The sequence below is a fragment of the Vipera berus genome (assembly GCF_964194415.1).
Source record: "Vipera berus genome assembly, chromosome: Z".
Classification (NCBI taxonomy): domain Eukaryota; kingdom Metazoa; phylum Chordata; class Lepidosauria; order Squamata; family Viperidae; genus Vipera; species Vipera berus.
In genome coordinates, this window is record NC_138205.1 from 87,716,879 (window position 1) to 87,734,099 (window position 17,221).

Genomic DNA, 17,221 nt, shown 5'->3' on the forward strand with positions numbered 1-17,221 from the left:
TCAGGCATCCATGCAAACATCCAAACAAAATAGTTTGCCCTTGCTTTGCTGATAGCAAGCCAAGAGTAGATGATAGGTTAGACTCTTATAGGACATAGTGGTTACAGAAAAGGAATAGGAGCAGATGAGTTGGAATCAATAGCTTTATTGTCATGTACTGCACTGACAATAAAGTCATTATTCTAAATATCACTAGAGAGAATTATGAAAAGGAAAGTTGGGAAATGGATTTCATGGCTGGTAGCTACAATGGCTATGTTGTTGTTGTTGTTGTTGTTAGTTGCGAAGTCGTGTCCGACCCATCGCGACCCTATGGACAATGTTCCTCCAGGCCTTCCTGTCCTCTACCATCTTCTGGAGTCCATTTAAGCTCACGCCTACTGCTTCAGTGACTCCATCCAGCCACCTCATTCTCTGTCGTCCCCTTCTTCTATTGCCCTCAATCTTTCCCAGCATTAGGCTCTTCTCCAGTGAGTACAATGGCTATAATAGAGGTCTAACCTGTAGAATGAAGAATAGAATATAGTTAATAAGATATATTAGCTGTAAGCCCCTAAAAGGAAAGAGGCCTATAAAAGGAAAATTTCTAGATAAAAGTACAAGTGATTTAACAGTTGTATGAATTTTAATGAATGAAATCCTTAAAACAACAATGTAAGCTAATAAATAGAAAACTGGAATACTAATAATTTATTCTTAGTTTACACCATTCCTGCCAAGATGGACATTGTCTTATCTTTCTGCTCTTTGGCTCTAGATATAATGGTAGATATTCTACTTTTCTTGACAATAGAGTTTCTGTGTCTCATTCAAGAGCCTTGGTGGAGCAGTGGGCTAATGCCTCCTTAAGTAACACCAGCTGCCTGCAATTACCATATTTTCCAGCATATAAGATGACTTTTTAACCCATGAAAATCTTCTCAAAAGTTGGGGGGGTCATCTTATACGCCCAGTCGTCTTATATGCCGGAAAATAGTACATAAATCAATCAAGCACACCCATTCTTGCAAAGCAACTTCAAGCCTCCTTAGTCCAGTCCCCCCTCCAACATGACTCTCCCTTCCCACCCCAAAGAGCCTCTAAGCCCCTTCCCCTCCCCCTTGCAAACGCCAGACCCCGGGAGCTCTTGCGTTTATTCCAAAGGGTGGGTGAAAGGAAAAGCCCCTTTCAGCTCTGGCGTGGCTGCAAGTCGACGAGCCCAGGAAGGCACGCCCTCCCCTCTCACTGTGGAGGAAGCAGGGCAGGCTGGCGTCAGGCGGGAGCCGGCAGGGCAGTCCTGCGCACGCACATGCTCCCCAGCTGCTAAGGAGTCCTCGGGGAGCCATGGCAGGTGCCTCACGCCCTTCCCTCTCGAGGTGGCACCAGCAGAGCCATCTGGCATTGGGCGGGAACCGGCAGGGCAGTCCTGCACACACACGCGCTCCTCGACTGCTAAGGATTGCTCGGGGAGCTGTGGCAGGCACCTCACGCCCTTCCCTCTCAAGGCAGCACCAGCGGAGCCGTCTGGCGTCAGGCGGGAGCCGGCAGGGCAGTCCTGCACACACGCGCGCTCCCCGACTGCTAAGGGTTGCTCGGAGAGCCGTGGCAGGCACCTCACGCCCTTCCCTCTCGAGGCGGCATCGGCAAAGCTGTCCGGCATCGGTCGTGAGCCGGCAGGGCAGTCCTACGCACGCGCACGCTCCCCGGCTGCTAAGGAGTCCTCAGAGAGCCGTGGCAGGTGCCTAACGCCCTTCCCTCTTGAGGCGGCACCGGCGGAGCCGTCCAGCATCGGGCAGGAACCGGCAGGGCTTTGCACCATCTGAATCAGACGGGTTTGAATCGGACTTGTGTCGGACACTTGGCAACTGGCATGTATTTTCCGGCGTATAAGACAAAAAATCTTGAAAATCCTCTCAAAAGTCGGGGGTCATCTTATACGCCCAGTCGTCTTATACGCCAGAAAATACGGTAGTGCAGGTTCACATCCCACCAGGTTCAAGGTTGACTCAGCCTTCCATCCTTCCAAGGTAGGTAAAATAAGGACCCAGATTGTTGGGGGCAATAAGCTGACTTTGTAATAATGCCGCTTGGGGGGCGGCGAAAGCCCTAATAAGCAGGCATATACATAGAATGAAGGCTATTGCTAAGCACATTGATTTGTGCTTCTTAGATTGTAAGCCGCCCTGAGTCTTCGGAGAAGGGCGGGATATAAATGGGATTTTTTTAAAAAAAAATCAGAAAAAGAATGGTAACAGAGGATGGTTCTGTCAAAATCTCAGTTCCAGATCTTAATCACTGCATCAGATTTGCTAGGCTTTTTATCCAGCTCCTACATTTATTTCTCTTATTGGAAACAGGTTTTGTCTATGGACAATAACAATTTTTAATTGTGCAGTGATGGTGAACCTTTTAGAGACTGAGTGCCCAAATTGCAACTCAAAATCCACTTATTTATCACTGGGTGCCAGGTGGGCATGGACTACTCGGTGGGTGTGGCTGTGGTGGTCATGGAAGATTGGGTGGGTGTGGCCAAGGTGGGTGTGGTCACTTCAATGTTGCTTGTGGGGAGGGATACCTGTGGGGGGCGGCTGGTTGAAGAGGGACAGTTGCCACCTCCAAGGCATGGTGCAGGTGCCCACAGGGAGGGCTCTGAGTGCTGCCTCTGGCAACCGTGCCATAGGTTCGCCACCACTGGTTTATAGTAGGTTTGTCTTTAGAAAAACCATGTACATTTGGAGGCATTTGATTTTCACCCCTACCTACTGCAATTTTATACACTGTCTAGAATCTCATCTTTTCTCATAAGTAGCACCTGCTTGTTGATAGGAAAGCTCATCAAACATTCAAGAAGCATTTCTACTAAAGAAAAGCCAGCATAGATAAAATCTATTAATGATCTATGAAAATATCTATGTAAACAGCTGATTCACATATGTTACTGCATGAACAAGTGATTACTGCAGCTTTTTATGATTCTTCTTATGACCTTGGGAAAGTCACTATTGTATCTCAGTAAGAGTGACTTTATTGAAAAAAATTTTTTTATTGAAAAGTTTTAAAATACATTTTATCTTTAACAATCCCCCCTCCCCCCACCCCTACCTATCCCTCCCTACCCCTCCCCCCCTTTCCCCCTCCCCCCCCGACTTCCCAGAGCTAAGTACAAGGTATAAAAACAAAGAACAATCATAAACATCCATATGCTACCAACAATAAATTCTTAAATCTATCACTCTCTAGCTCATATAAGATAACTACAAGCAATACTAATATTACATATAAAAAGAAAAGAAAATAGAAAGGAAGACTTATTCAAATGCTAAATGAAACTTTTTAGTCCCATATTTGTTCTGGATATATTCAATCCATTTTTTCCACTCCACAATATAACGTTCTTGCGAATGATCTTTCAAATAAGCCGAGATCTTTGCCATTTCCGCCAGGTCAGAAACCTTTAAAGTCCATTCTTCTATAGTCGGCAGTTCCTCCTTCTTCCAATATTGACCTATTAAAAGTCTTGCTGCTGTAATTAAATTCAACATCAACTTAGTGTCCACAACAGTAGCATCTGTAATTATACCCAACAAAAACAATTGCGGACAAAACTTTATCCTTTGCTTGAAGATCTTCTGCATATTCCACCAAATTTTTATCCAAAAAGCCTTAACCTTTTTGCAGGTCCACCATATGTGAAAATATGTTGCATCTTCGCCACCACACCTCCAGCATTTTGGCTGATAATTCGGATACATACTTGCAAGCTTTTTAGGATCTAAATGCCATCTATAAAACATTTTATAAAAGTTCTCTCTTAGGTTTTGAGCTTGTGTAAATTTTACGTTCCTCACCCAGATCTTTTCCCACGTGTCCATTGTAATAACTTCTTGGATACTCTGGGCCCATTTTATCACACAATCTTTAACAAGTTCTGTTTCTGAGTCAATTTCTATCAATGCAAGATATATTCATTTGATATGTGCTGGACCCTGATTTCTAATTTGCTTTATCAAATTTTCGTCAGTCATTGCAAAACCAGTTTTCTGATCTTCTTTCCACCTGGCCCGTAACTGAGTATATTGAAACCAAGTTTGAACAATCTTCTCATCTCGCAAGAGGTTGTACGGCTTTAAACACCAGACACTTCTTTCCAAGCTTAAAATCTCCTTATACGTAGTCACATCATGTTTGAAACCAACATTTATGTTTTCTATTGCGTGTTTTGGAATTGCCCACAATGGCATCTTGCAGTCTAACTTATGTCTATACTTCTTCCAAACTCTCAACAATGCCTGTCTTAGAATATGCACTTTAAATACATTATCTACCTTCTTATCATACAACAAATATGCATGCCAGCCAAATAACAAGTCGTGGCCCTCAAGATTTAATAATCTCTCTTGTGTCAAATTAATCCAATTACTTATTCCTGATAACGCAGCAGCTTCATAATATAATTTAAGATTAGGCATTTTGAGACCACCTCTTTCATGAGTATCCTGCATAATCTTAAGTTTAACTCGTGGCCTTTTCCCTGCCCAAACAAATTTATTGATACCCCGTTGCCATTCTTCCAAATTAGAATCTTTTTTAAGAACCGGTATCATTTGAAATAAGAATAGAAATTTAGGCAGGACATTCATTTTCACTGCTGCGATTCTTCCCAGCAAAGACAATTGCAATTTTTCCCAACTCTCCATTTCTTTTTGAATTTTTCCCCATAATTTTTCATAGTTATTTTTATATAACTTTGTATTAGAGGGTGACAAAAACACCCCCAAATATTTGACCCTTTTAGCAATCTCAAATCCAGTTAATCCTTCTAAAAGAGCCTTTTGCGATACTGTCATATTTTTGGCCAGAATTTTAGTTTTTTGTGCATTAACTTTAAATCCAGAAACCTTCCCATATTGCATTATTATCTCCATCAGGTCCACAACAGAGTTCTCCGGCTGGGTCACCGTAACAACCAGATCATCTGCGAATGCTCTCAATCTATAATCCTGATCTCTAATTTGTATACCCTTAATTCTTTCCGAATTCCGTATTTTTACCAGTAATATCTCCAATGTTAACACAAATAATAAAGGCGATAACGGACACCCTTGCCTTGTGCCCTTCTCAATATTACATGCTTCAGTCAAACTATTGTTAACTATTATTCGGGCAGTTTGTTTTTGATATAATGCCCTAATTGGTTGCAAAAAATTATCCCCAAAATTCATTTTATCTAAAACTTTCATCAAAAATTGCCAATTCAATTGATCAAAAGCTTTTTCAGCATCTAGGAAAATTAGCGCCGCAGGGATCTGGTTGTTCCTTTCCAAAAACTCTATCACATCAACTATATGCCTCACATTATTTTTCATTTGCCTACCACTAATAAACCCAGTTTGATCCCCATGAATCACCTGTTGCAGAACCCTCATCAATCTGTTAGCCAACACCTTAGCAAATATCTTGTAATCTGTATTTAAAAGTGATATCGGTCTATAGTTTTTTACTTGAGTAGCATCTTGATCTTCCTTCGGAATCAAAGAGATAAAAGCAGTTCTCCAAGACGGAGGCACCTTTCCCCCTCTCTGAATTATCTGGAACAGTTCCTTTAACGGCTTTATCAACTCCAATTGTAAATTTTTGTAATAAGCCGCAGTAAGACCATCCGTACCTGGCGCTTTATCCACCTTCAATTCCTTAATTGCTATAAGAATTTCTTCTTCTGTTATCAATTGATTAATCTCCTCCTTTTGTGCTTGCGTAAGAACCGGGATGCTAGCATTCTCCAAATATACATCAATGTCTTTTTCATTAATCTTCTCCTTAGCATATAATTTAGAATAAAAATCCACAAAAGCTTCCTTAATAAGATCCTGTTGAAACACAACCTTTCCCTTATATTCAATTTTATCTATATTAGAAGCCCTTTGCTTTTTCCTTAGTCTGTAAGCTAGCCATCTACCTGGCTTATTAGCATTGCAAAAAGTATTATGCCTAGCAAACCGTAAATTGGTTGCCACTTGATCAGCCATCAACTTATCAAATTGTCCTCTTAATAGGTTAATAACCTCCTTAGTCTTCACATCCAATGGGTTCACGATTAGGGCCTTTTCTTTTTCCCCTAATTTCATTCTCCAGTTCTTTCCTTCTAACTTCCAAAGTACGTCTGCATTTATTATTCATATATATCAACACCCCTCTCATGTAGGCCTTGCTAGCATCCCAAACCATGTCCATAGAGGTATCCTTATTCATATTAATTTCAAAGAAATCCTTCATCTGCTGTTTACATTCTTCCACATTTCTCTGATTTCTAAACAAATTCTCATTTACGTGCCATGAGCGCCTATCCCTATTGTCCTTATTGATCTCTAACCAAACTGGACTATGGTCAGAAATAGTTCTTGCACAGATCTTTACCTTCTTAATCCTAGAAAAAAAATCATTAGTCAGCAAAATAAAATCAATCCTGGAAAAAGATTGATGTCTGTCAGAAAAAAAAGTATAATCCTTTTCATGTAGATGTGTGTCACGCCAAATATCTTGCAGTTCCAAATCGTCCTTCATTTCGAAAAAAGATTTAGGCAATCTGGCATGACTCGGAACACGCTTAAAAGAAACAGCCTTATCCATCTGTACGTCCAAAACACCATTCCAGTCCCCCATAAAAATAAACGATTTGTAATCCAATTGGGTAACCTTTGTGTGAAGTAAACTAAAAAAAATCAGCTTGTTGTTGATTAGGAGCATACAGTCCAACTAGAAGCGTTTTTTTACCTTCTAACAGCAAATCTATCATAACATATCTTCCTTGCTTATCTACTTCAATTAGTTCCGCTGTTAGAGTACTTTTAACGTAGACAACCACTCCATTTTTCTTATTCATCGCGGAGGCAACAAATTGCGTGCCCAACCTTGAGTTCGATAAATACTTTTGGTCCATAACCCTAATATGCGTTTCTTGCAAACATATAACATCAATCTTAAATTGTTTTAAATATTGAAAAACTTTCTTTCTCTTCTGTGGTGAGTTTAATCCATTGACATTCAAGGTTAGAAATTTAGTCGCCATGCTTGGCGCCCCGAAACTTTTGGAGCACATCTTCAATAGCCCCTGTAACTTCTTTGGGCCGCGCTCCTCCCACAGCTTCACTGTAAGTACGCTTTGAAAGTTCCATAAACTTCTGCTGGGCTTGCTCTTGTACTTGTCTTGCTCGTCTTAAAGCGGCACGCGTCAACCTCTGCTCTCCAGCAACAGCCGATGAAACTGTAATTTGATCCCCTCCAGCACCATTCTCCTCTGTCTGTCCCCCTTCAGCATCTTGAAATTTTCCCTCTCCAGATCCCTTTGCAGCTTCCAAGAGTGATAGAGGGGTTGCTTTTAAAACATTGCTGTAGAAATCACGCGCCTGAGTCACAGTAACCAGACGATATCTTTTACCTTCGTGCATCACCACCAATCCGACTGGAATCTCCCATCTAAACTTGATATCACGTTGCTTAAGTTCCTGTGCAAGAAATGCAAAATCTTTCCTTCTCCTTAAAATCTTTGGAGGAATCTCTTTTAGAACCAGGACTTCTTGCTCAGCAACCACAACTTTAGTATCATAAGCAGCTTGAATAACTTCATCTCTAGTTGCTCTCTTTGTAAAATAGACCACCACATCTCTAGGTAGCTTCCTCTGCCTTGCAATCCATGAATTTACACGAAAAATTTTATCCATGCTTCCCTCTATTTGAGATGCTGGCTGGCCCAATACTGCTTCCAAAGCCTCAGAAATCAGCTGCTTTAAGTCTTCTTTAGGATTCTCTTTTAAGCCCCTGATTCTAATAGCATACTGCATCTGATGGTACTGGACAAGGCTCAATTCTCCGTCCATTTTATCCCTTAAATTTTCATTCTCCAGTACCTTTACTTCTAATATAGAGTTCTTTTGACTAAGATCCTCCACTTTTTCATCCAAACGTTGCACACATTCAGCCACGCTTTCAATTGTAGACAAAATGTCTACCCTCATTGCACTAAACTTCTCTTCCATCCTCTCCTCCATTGCACTAAACTTCTCTTCCATCCTCTCCTCCAATTTCTCCAGTTTCTCCTCCAGCTTTACCATCTTATCATCCATCATTTCTGACATTACCTGGGTTTGCTTTGCAAAGGCATCTTGTAAGTCCTTAAGTGTCAATGCCACAGGAGGTGCAGGAGGAAGCAAAGCTTGCAATGATGTCTGTTGCACCGGGGAAGTTCCCGCACTCCGAAGAACTTTAGAGGAAGATTTAGCCGCCATCTTTCCCCACTTTCACTTGTTGCGTACTTTCACTTTAAAGCTATAAAGTCCATTGAGCTAGGGAGTAGAAATAAAAATCCACTTCACCTTGACCTCCTGTACCGCTCTGCCTGCTCCTTATTACTCAAAAGTCTTTCCTTCTGGCAGGGGTGGTCGCTAACGCCTGGCTCTGCTCCAAAGATCCCGGAGCAGAGACGCTGAGCAGCTCGGAGCAACCCAGGCTTCGGGGGGGCTCAATCCTTCAGCCGCCCAAACTTTCAGCTCAGGTGGCCCCGGAGAGCTCAACCCCTACCTGGGGCCTCACCCCCTCCTCTTCTCCCAAGGAGGGGGCTTCAAATCCACCTAAACAGCTGATCGGCGCTGTTTTCGGTGGATAAACACAGCTGCGGAGCGGACAGCCCGAAAACGGCTGTCTTCGGCGCTGCGCCGCCACCGGAAGTCCGACTTTATTGAAAAATTATATGTAATTCTATTTTGAGGTTAGTGATCTTATCTATTATGGGTAACGATAGTTTGAAGTTACAACAGCTTTTGAAAAATGAGTTATAACCCATCCTCAAAGTTATGACTGTTGCATCATCCCTGAGGTCACACAATCAGTAGTTGGCAACTGGCTCACATTTATGACAGTTGCACTATCTTGCAGTAATGTGATCATGAATTGCGACCTTCCCAACCAGTTTCTGAGAAGCAAAGTCAATTGAGCAAGTTAGATTTGCTTAATGACCATGTGATTTACTGAACTAACATGGTATAAATGTTTGTAAAATGGGTCTAGTAACATGATATTTCAAGGGACGCGGTGGCTCAGTGGGTTAGGACGCTGAGCTTGTTGATCAGAAGGTCGGCAGTTTGGCGGGTCGAATCCCGAGTGCCGCGTAACAGAGTGAGCGCCTGTTACTCGTCCCAGCTTCTGCCCACCTAGCAGTTCGAAAGCACGTAAAAAATGCAAGTAGAAAAATAGGGACCACTCCGGTGGTAACAGCGTTCCGTGCGCCTTTGGCGTCTAGTCATGCCGGCCACATGACCACGGAGACGTCCTCAGACAAGCGCTGGCTCTTCGGCTTTGAAACGGAGATGAGCACCGGCCCCTAGAGTCGGAAACGACTAGCACACATGTGCGGGGGAACCTTTACCTTTACCTAACATGATATTTCACTTAAGGAATGTATCACTTAGCAATCAAAAATTCAATTCCAGTTGTGGTCATACATTGAAGATTACCTGTAGTCCTATGTGAGCACTTAGTCATTATGAAAGTAATCACAATAATTGCATCACATTTTGTAAAATAAAAGCTCTTTGTCAGCTTTTATTTAAGCAAATATTGTGCATTATTATATTTTGAGAGTCAGTTTGGTTTAGTGGTTAAGGCACCAGTCTAAGAAGCAGGAGATCCTGAGTTCTAGTCCTACCTTAGCTACGAAAGCCAACTCAGAGATTTGGACCAGTCACTCTCTCACACCCAACTCACCTCACAGAATCATTGTCGTGGAGAAAATAGGAGGAGGAAGATGTGCTGGATATGTTCATCACCTTGAGTTATTTGTAAAAATAATAAAAGTGAGATACAAATAAATAAATTATTCAGAAATATTTAAAAGTCTACCATCCTTTGCTATGTCATTCATTTTGTGAATTGTGGAACTTTTTCCTCTTAGGATGATAGGAATATATTGCCCCTTTAAGGAAAAAGTGGAAGAGACAGGATCAGAAATAGGAAAGGAGGCGAGGTTGTCATACAGGAATACAAGCTAATTTGAGGGCTAATCCACATGGCGCTCTGTTTCCATATGTCCTGTTTGCCATCGTTCACTCCCTAGAGACTAAAATGGACATTCTGAAACTTGCGCTGGGCACGAACAAGGAGTGTATATCGGAGGTGGCGACCCTTTGAGAGCTGTATGCAACGAAATTTCATTTTGATGTATGCCAATTGGTGTACATTCAAAGTGACAATAAAGTTGTTATTATTATTGTTATTATAACATTATTCGTTATGGAAAATTATTAATGATGAGAAAAGATGAGAGGTTTGGGAGCTGGAATAATTGTATTTAGTTTAGAATTACTGATAAGTCTGAGATAAATACTGAGATAAACCTCTCACAATGCAATATCATATTTCTGTCACCTGAAATAGGATAGCTATATATATAGCTGATATATATGAAGACCCATTAAGCCTAAACCAACATCCTATCAAATTATTTTTCTCTAATATTACAGTATATATACTTCATTAAGAGCTCTTAATTTGAACCTTTCAACTAAACCCCAAAATGCTTCCATATAGCTGTTTCAACATTAAAAAGTATGCTCTGTTTTAATGACCATATGAGAATAAGTGTTACCAATACTATTTTGCAGGCCTCTGCCTGCTGCTCCATATACTCATTTTAAAATACAGGAAAAGGTTTGGAGTACTTGTAGGATTTTAAAAGGCCAAGACTTGTAGATATTAAACATTTTTCTCCAACCAATGCTATGATTTGATATGCACAAATAACATGGAATTGCATCCACAGCTGCACTTAATTAGTGCCAGCAAATTTAGGCAAAGGTTTGATAAATAATATCAGAAATGATTATTCCACAATGAACAATCCATATTTGAATTTGTAAAGTCTGAAAATAAGGATATAAACTTGGAGTAATAAAAAGTACTAAATTAATATTTCTACTTCTTTTCTTTCCTGCTTTTGATCACAGAGCTAACAAAAAAATATTGAATGGCAGTTTTCTTTTCCCCCTCTCCCATTATTTGTTTCAGCTATCATCCCATTTTTGATCCATTATCATCAAATAATCTTTTGGGGAATGTAATTAATGTGTTCTTCTTCATATGGTATGCTAATTTCCTGCCAGTGGCAACTTCCTTCTCAAACAAAATATCAATTTCTACGGATGATTTTTATAGGCCATGTTAAGTCGTGGGCTCTTGGGTGCAGGAATGACGACACGAGGCTGAGTACAGGATAACTCATACTTTATTCTTGCTAGAACTGTACTGAAACTTGGGCTGCAACCAGCCACAATATATAGTCTAGCCCCTAGGCGGCAGCCAATAGGTTTGAACCCACTCCTGCCGCCTGGGGCTAGCCAATTGCAGGACTGGAGACAGCTAGTCTGTGTTGCTGGAGAGCTGTTAGCTGCTCCAGCAATGCACATGGTGTATCACCACAAGCCCAGTACATAACAGGCTATAGCCCCAAAAAGAAGTTTCCTTCCCAATTCTTCACACATTCCTTCAAATGAAAGAAGATTATTCAAGATATCTAGTCTGACAGATTAGCCTATCCAAGAGAGTCTTTCCTTCCTGCAAGTCAACATCTCGTTCTTAAGAACCTGAACTAGTGTGGAGGTTCTAGTAATCTACCAAAACCTACTGGAGGTAACTTACAAATATAACTCTGATTTGGAGGCCCAAAATCAAACTGAAATTGGCAAGATACAGCAAAAATCATCCTTTGGGGTACTCTGTCTGGAGCTCTTTCTCGCACTGTCCATGCAGAAGACATGAACTATGCAGGGCAAGATATGCAGCTATGAGTTACTATTACAATCTGTGTAGATGGCCTTTTTCCAGGAAGAATAAAAGAAGAACTTAGTATTCCCTATTTCTACCCACCAGAATAGCTACAGAATTTGATTGGGCTGCAGACTCCATACAATTTCTTACTTCTGTTCTAGTAAGCAAAAAACATGGCATCTTCAGATTTCCTGAAGCTTGCCTTAAATACTTGAATTTCCTGGAACATTATCAATTGTGTAGCAGTTCTTGAAAGATCAATTAATGTTTGCTTCTCATCAGCAAAACAACATTATAGATTCATATAATCTGAGCCACAAATTTTAAACATTTTGAAGCTTTAAGGTCTCCGTACTATTGTCAATGAGAAGCTACTGAAAACATTTTAGATTTGTTTACTTAAACAATATAAATCCTTGGTGGTTTGTTTCTTTCTAGAGAAAACCTAAACCATTTTCCTATAGAATTAAAGTATATGCAGATACAGAGATATGGTAGTATTTAATTAGTGGTAGATTAAGTGGAATTTGCTTAGATAAGTATTAAAAATCTTCCTTATTCACAGTTTGGAAGATTTAGAAACTGTTTTAAATTCTTCAAATGATTGACTGTGGTTTCTTCTATAATAACTTTGCTTGTTTTGAAATATAGTAAACTATTGTGATTTATGCAGCCAGAAGTATTTGAAGTTGACTGGAATATTTTATAGTATGATATTATAAACTGGCCAGAAAAAATGCATCAAGAAATTCATAGAGGGAAGTTGAAACTGATAGTCCTCTTCTTTTGTCACTCATTGATACTTAAAACATTTAGCAGCACCTGGAAAAGATGCACAATAATGGCAAATAACAAAAGCAGCATTGCTGCTTTGTTTTGCAAGTTCCATTCTTTTGTCTTTGTGTCTTGACACTGCATTTGTGTACAAACAAGGGGGAGCTTGCATTGTATTAGCATGACATTGCTTTTGTCATTTTGATGAAAGTCTCTGATTGTGCTGCCTTTGCTTCTAAGGAGAGCATAATATCAGAAAGACTAGTAGCCATTCATGAAAATATATATTTTTAAACAGCAGGGACATTTCAGTAATCCACAATATAAGTTTAAAAAATAAATAAGAGACTTGTTAGATCAAACTAGTGACATGTAACGTCCAGAATTTTATTCATTTTTAAATATTGGCCACCCAACTCCAATGTATTTTAGACTTGTTTATTAATCTTTGCTTCTATCTCTTGATTATTTATATTTTTTGCAATCGAGACAACCTTTGCCATCCTGGAATTTAATAAAATACGTAGGACCATAACCAGTGGTGGGATTCAGCCAGTTTGCACCACTTCAGCAGAACTGGTAGCTAATTTTTTGTTGCCCAGGTCCAGAATGGACTTCCGGAAGCGGCATCCACACTGAGAACCAGTTGTTCACATATTTGAATCCCACCACTGACCGCAACATCTTTCTATTGCTGTTTAACAGTTAGAATTTAAGGTATGCTATCCAGCACCCACCAAAACTATAAGGTAAAGGTAAAGGTCCCCCTGCACATGTGTGTTAGTCGTTTCCAACTCTAGGAGCCGGTGCTCATCTCCATTTCAAAGCCGAAGAGCCAACTCTTGTCTGAGGACGTCTCCATGGTCATGTGGCTGTCATGACTAGGCGCCAAAGGTGCACGGAATGCTGTTACCTTCCCACCGTAGTGGTCCTTATTTTTCTACTTGCATTTTTATGTGCTTTTGAACTGCTAGGTTGGCAGAAGCTGGGATGAGTAACAGGCACTCACTCTGTTATGCGGCACTCAGGATTCGACCCGCCAAACTGCCGACCATCTGATCAACAAGCTCAGCATCCGAACCCACTGAGCCACCACGTCCCTACCAAAACTATAGCCTAATCCTTTTTCTGCCACTTTTCTTTAAAACCATCTAAATTGGTGACCTTCAATTTCATCTGATTGCAGCTAAAGCTGTTGTTTAACTATGCATTATATCATGGCATAATCCATTTTCAGTGCATGACCATGTGCAAGCACTCAAGATATACTATGATGTAACTGATGAAGATAAATAACAATGATAACTTATGGATTATTCAGTATGAGGAAAAACACAGTATGAGATGGGTTGATAAAGTATGATATATCAGCATATTAACATTTTCAGATCTGATCTTTTAGCAAGAAATTGTAAAAGAAAAAGAAAATAACAGAAGAAGGGATAGCTTTAGACATCTACATTTGATAGCCTTAGAAAGCTTGGCTTTTATCAGTAGAACACCCAGCTAATTATAAATTACTGATAAAATATAACTAGGGAGTTCCTATTACTTTTTTGTAATTCCTTAATTTTTCCTGTTTTGAATCATAATGAAGATAAAAATAATCCATTGTTTTATTATAAAATATTGCTATTAACTCTAGCTCTCCATTCTATTTCTGTAATACATGTATCAAGATTTTTATGATTTTTCATATAAAAGGAGTAAGTTTCTATTTCCTGATATTTTTGGAAAGACAATTGACCATACTGGTTGTAGTTCTTATGGTAGATACCAGTTTGATGAAGGTGAAAACAATGGGTCACAATTAGTGGTGAGCAGGTAGCAATCAAATACATCTTATCTAGAAAATATCTATCAGCAGAAAGACTTTATTCCACTCAAAGAAAGACTATTTCGGACAAAGGAGAAAAGAATTCTGTTATGTATGGGGTAGGAGCAGCAGCTCTGCAGGTACCACCAGGTGGCGCTGTGCTGTGGCTGGATTGGCTGAAGATTGGCTGAAGCGGGAGATTCGGTTGGATGGATTAGCCAGGGTGATACCTGGCTAGGTATATAAGGGGTCCAGGTAACCCCCTTTGTCTTGTACGCGCCTACCACAAATAAAGAGCTGTCATGCGGTACTCATCCATTTGTTCCTTGCCATGTGGTCCAGGACCCACTACACAATAGACGAGGATGGGATGCTGTTTCGCTCAGAGCTGAATCACTAGCTGAAGTCACTGGGTCGGAGGGAAAGAGTTCTTCTCCGATCTCTTGCCGAAGCAGCATCTTAGACTGGTCAGACCATGGCAAAAATTACTCAGATTCGGGAGTTCGACATTCACCAGCCTGACCGATGGGAATCACACCTGGGCCAGGTTGAAGGGTACCTCCTTGTCAACTGTATTACTGAGGATCACATGAAAGTGGCGGCGCTACTGTATATCAGCGGGTCTGATGTCTATGATGTGGCTGTTGGGTTGTTCGCCCCGACGCCCATCGCATCTGTTCCCTACCATGATCTCATAAACAAGCTGAATGGGCATTTTATGCCTAAGAGGTCTGAGATGTCCTGGAGGTTCCAGTTTGTCCAGCGGATCCAGAGGCCAGGCAAGTCAACAACTGACTTCATTGCGGATGTGCAACAAGCCGCTCGTCTTTGCAAGTTTCCTGACTTAGAAGATCACCTGCGAGATCGTATCACTTTTGGGCTGAATGACAAGCGGCTGCAGCAGAAGCTGGTCGTGAAGCCGAAGATGAGCCTGCAAGAGGTTTTGGATGAGGTCCAGGCACATGAAGTGGCCAGCGGCGACAGTCAAACAACCCACCAACCCAGCAGCAGCTCCGGGGGATCAGTGCACCAGGAGAGCACTGCGTATGGCAGAGCGGATGAAGACAAGGCAGCAGAGATTGACGCGGTAGACCGGAGGCTGGCACAACAACTATCGTGACCGCGGGTAGACCAGGGGGCCTCAATTCACCTCTGCTGAATTCCAGGCATTCACCAGGGCCAACTTGATTAGGCATGTTACAATGGCGCCCTTCCACCTGTCGACTAATGGATTAGCAGAATGCATGGTAAGAACAACCAAGGACGCATTGCGGCACATCATCAATGGCAACTGGCATCAATGGTTGGCACAGTTCCTGTTAGCTCAACATACCACACCCTGCACTTCCCCAGGCAAGAGGCTCATCACCAAATTGGACAGGCTGCACCCTGACAGAGTGGCTGCTGAGACTGAGCATCCCAGAGTCTCTAAAACAGACATGTCAAACACAAGGCCCAGGGGCCGGATCCGGCCCGCGAAGTGGTTTCATGTGGCCCACGAAGCCATCCTGGAAACAGTGAGGGAATGGCCCCCACTGCCTTGGCCGTGGGCCAGAGACCCTCCTTCTGTCAGAGACCCTCAGATCTGTCCCACTCCTGCCCAGGCCCCCATAGGCACCCTTGATGCAAACGATGTAGAGCTGGCCATGCCCACCCAGTAGGCCATACGCACTCTAGCCATTCCCACCCAGTAGGCCATGCCCACCCTGGCCATACCCACCCGGCCCCTTGAGGGCAACCGCAATGCTGATGCGGCCCTCAATGAAATTGAGTTTGACACCCCTGCTCTAGAGAATTTCTCAATAACGACAAGGAACTACAGGCCAGGTCATTTTTGGATTCTGGGGGTGGTGGTTGACAGAACTGGGCCATTGTCCTACATTGTTGGGGTGGAGGGGAATCGTCAGATCAGGCATCATGTAGATCAAATCAGGAAGCGGGTTCCTGAAGGGTCTCAGGGTGACCAATCACAACAAAAAACAGATGAACAAAATAGGGAAGCCCAGGGACTGGGTCAAACAGAATATTGGAACCAGGGCTCAACCATGACCGATGATGATTTGGAAGACCAGCAAGGACTGAGACGGTCTATCAGGACTCACAGAGCCATTCACAGTATATGATTAATTTGTGTTGTAATGTACTACGCATGCCAATTGTATTCTATATGGTTTTTTTTTTCTTTTTAAGGGGGAAGGGGTGTTATGTATGGGGTAGGAGCAGCAGCTCTGCAGTTACCACCAGGTGGCACTGTGCTGTGGCTGGATTGGCTGAAGGGATTTTGGCGGGAGATTCGGATGGATGGATTAGCCAGGGTGATACCTGGCTAGGTATATAAGGGGTCCAGGTAACCCCCTTTGTCTTGTACGCGCCTACCACGAATAAAGAGCTGTCATGCAGTACTCATCCGTTTCTTCCTTGCCACGCGGTCCAGGACCCACTACACAATAAATTCCATTTTAAAATAATGTGAAATCAAGCTATTTCTTAAGTGTTTTAAACTTCTTATACTTAATGATGGGGGTGGGAGGTCCTTCTGGTTAATGGTTAAAAGGAAATCACAAAGGAAATGATAAGGATGGAGCTATAGTCTTGGGAATGTTTGTGAGATCTTTTTAAAAATAAATATGGTAAATTTCTTTTAGAGATTACACGCACCTAAAAGGAACATGAGTCTGCTAACAGTTTTCAAATGCCCTAGCCTAGACAAAGGGGATGATGCTAAAAGGAAGGCTTTCTATAGGAAAATATGAGGGGTGGCAGGCAACACCACAATATCATGATGCACATTCTTCCTCACTTGTACTTGCATCATGATTTTCTACATAAGTACTTAAA

The 17,221-nt window shown here is 41.7% G+C and overlaps 1 long non-coding RNA gene across 1 annotated transcript in view; it reads right to left on the minus strand.

Annotated features, from left to right (window-relative positions):
• Positions 1-363: 363 nt before the first annotated feature.
• LOC308677330 overlaps positions 364-17,221 on the minus strand; it is a 61,103-nt gene continuing 44,245 nt past the window's right edge. Inside the window, exon 3 of the long non-coding RNA XR_014028454.1 lies at positions 364-501. This is a non-coding gene — a long non-coding RNA (uncharacterized lncRNA). The remainder of the gene's footprint in view (positions 502-17,221) is intronic.